Source organism: Sipha flava, unplaced genomic scaffold (assembly GCF_003268045.1).
Source record: "Sipha flava isolate LNK unplaced genomic scaffold, YSA_version1 19027_pilon_pilon, whole genome shotgun sequence".
Lineage (NCBI taxonomy): Eukaryota > Metazoa > Arthropoda > Insecta > Hemiptera > Aphididae > Sipha > Sipha flava.
In genome coordinates this window covers 3,683-6,618 of record NW_020272547.1, presented here as the reverse complement: position 1 = coordinate 6,618, position 2,936 = coordinate 3,683, and the positions used below count along the sequence as shown (strand labels likewise).

The 2,936-nt window shown below is 35.0% G+C and overlaps 1 pseudogene; it reads right to left on the bottom strand.

Annotated features, from left to right (window-relative positions):
* Window positions 1-1,561: 1,561 nt before the first annotated feature.
* Window positions 1,562-2,426, bottom strand: LOC112681353 (annotated as a pseudogene).
* Window positions 2,427-2,936: the final 510 nt, after the last annotated feature.

Here is a 2,936-nt window from a genome sequence, read left to right as displayed (position 1 = left end):
GTTAATTTCCAATTAAATAATTTAAAATAAATTTTCATTGTGATTAGATATTTTATGATATTCTGAACGGAGTAATTATAAATGTATTGATTTTTTTTTTAATTTATTTAGAAATACGCCTCAACTGCCAGGGTTATTGGCGTTTTAGATATACATATTATAGTTTAATTAAAATTTACATAAGGATTATAAAGCATAATAAAAAGATGTATATAAGATAATTAATATGATACAAATCGATATATAATGGTATGAATTGTATGTGGTATGTTAAGTATTTATGTTATATTTTTTGCAGCAGGTTCGTCTCATTGAGAAGTTCTAGGAGTGAAGATGTTCTTTCCGTTTTCGGTGCTAGGTTGTTGGGGAGCATAAGTTTGTCTCTGGCATCTTTTGTGAGGAGACATTCAGTTAGAAGGTGCTTAACAGTAATCGCGGAGTTGCATGAGGTGCATATACGTTGTTCCTTTTTGCTTATTAAATGTTCATGAGTGTATAGTGTGGGGCTAATTCGTAATCTGTTGAGTACGATTTGATGCCGGCGTGGGGGTGATGTGTCGGGCAACCTAGGGAAGGTGGATGATTTTATTTCTCTTAGCTTGTTGTTTCGTATTGATATCCATACTTGCTGGCAGGTTTGATCAAGGTTAGTGTTTATTAGGAGTTTTGTATCTAAATGCGTTGTTATATTCCAGAAATCAGTTGGTTCTTTGCTCTTTTGGCTATTTCGTCTGCAATTTCATTACCAGGTATGTTGTTGTGTCCAGGTACCCATAGGAATCTGATATCTTTTTTGGATAAGAATAGAATGTTCAATATTAGAGAGCATAAAGGGTTGTTTTTTTTGTGGATTTGCTAAATTTGTGAGGGCGCTAAGAGAGTCTGTGTATATGGTTGTAGATTGGATATCTGAGAAGTCAGCCAATTCTGTAGCTTTTAAAAGAGCTAGATATTCTGCTGTATAGATTGAGTTGTTTGATGGGATCTGAAATGCTGTTTGGGAGTTTGGTTGGATTATTGCGGTTGCTGTTCCTTCTGTGTTTTTGGATGCATCAATATATATTTCATGATGTGGTAGAAGGCTGTTTTTTAGATCGAAGAAGTTTGGCTTGTAAATGTTGGAATCGGTTTCTTTTTTTTTTGTGTGCAGTTAGGTTGAAATAGATGGGAAGATTTCAGATAATCCATGGGGGCTGTTCAGAGATTTGAAGGTTAAGTTAGTTTGTAAAAATAATATTGAGGTCTGAGGCATAGGTGGCTGTAGGAGTGCGAATATTTTTTTTTATTTTTTTTATTTTTTTTATTTTTTTTTAATTAAAGCCGCAACAACTGAGGTTATTGGCATATTGTACAATGTAAACATTAAATTAAATTAGGTGCTAAATAACATTATGAATCTTAAGTACAATGTAGATTGTTTATAAATTTATAATGGTTAGAATATAGAAGTACAGTAATGGAAGTGAAAGAAAGATGAATAGAAAAAATAAATAAATAAATAATAATAATAATAATAATACAGAGTAAAAGATAGATACAAATACAAATACAAATACAAGTGTCAGATAAGATTATACAATTTGGTTATTTTAAGGAACTTTATGATTTTAACAGTATTTTCATGATCGGGTCCAAGTGTTTCATATAGATGCTCAGGTATACTTAGGGCTGTTCTGGTGTCTGCATAGTTTCGACAGTATAGGAGGATATGTTTGACAGTTAGAGCTTCCCCACAAGTTGTACATAAGTCTGGGTCTTCTCGTCTCATGAGATGGCGATGTGTAAGCCAGGTGTGTCCGATTCTAAGTCTATTGATTATTACTTCATGACGTCTATTGGTGAGGTAAGTTGGCCAAGGGTTAATGGAGAGTTTAATTTCGTTTAGTTTTGTTTGTGAAGAAGCCCAACGATGTTGCCACTTTTCCAGTGTCAGGGCCTGTATGACGCCCTTGATGTCACTCAGAGAACATGTTTGGACAGAGATGGCATCAGGGGAAGTTATGGCTCTTTTGGCATAGATGTCTGCTGTCTCGTTGCCTGGTATTCCAACGTGGCTGGGGATCCATAGCAGCGTAATGATTTGATTATTAATATTTAGTAGAGAGATCTGATTTTGGATTATTCTGGATATGGTGTAAGGTTGTTTTATATTTAAGATGCTCTTTAGAGCGCTAAGAGAGTCACTTAGTATTAGTGCTTGGTCTATATTTTGTTGTTTGACTATCTCAAGTGCGTGTGAGATTGCAAGAGCTTCAGCTGTGAAAATGGAACAGAAATTAGGGAGTTTGATCATTTTTATTACATTGTTGTAGTAATACCGATGCCCCTACTCCTGTTTCAGTTTTAGATCCATCGGTATAAAATTTTGTGTGATCCTGGTAGTCTTCCAATATTGAATATGCCAGATTTCTGAATCTATTGTCCATGGTTTCGCGTTTGATATGTTGTGAGAGATCGATGTTGAAGTGTAGTTCCATTACCCATGGAGGACTGATAGGATGTTCGTGTTTAAGTATTTCTGAACAGTTGAATTCAAAATTGTTGAGTTTTATTATGTTTTCCGAGTTTGGGATGTTGTTATTTTGTGCTCTTCTAGCTTTTTGGATAATGGCATTTTGCCGTATTTTTAGGTCAAGAGGGAGGGTGTTTGCAATAGTCAAAATGCTTGGGATTGGGCTGGAACGGAATGCGCCTGTGGTGAATCTTAGACCCGAGTTGTGGATAGTTTCTATCATTTTGAGTGAAGACTGTTTAACGTTAGAGAAGAGGAAGGCACCATATTCTAATTTTGAGAGAATAAGGGATTTGTATATTTGTTTTAGAGAGGTTCCATTTGCTCCCCACGAAGTATGTGCTAGTAACTTTATGATATTCAATTTTATTAGGGTTGTTTTTCTGATTTCTTTCAAATGGGCCTGCCACGTGTTCTTGTTGTC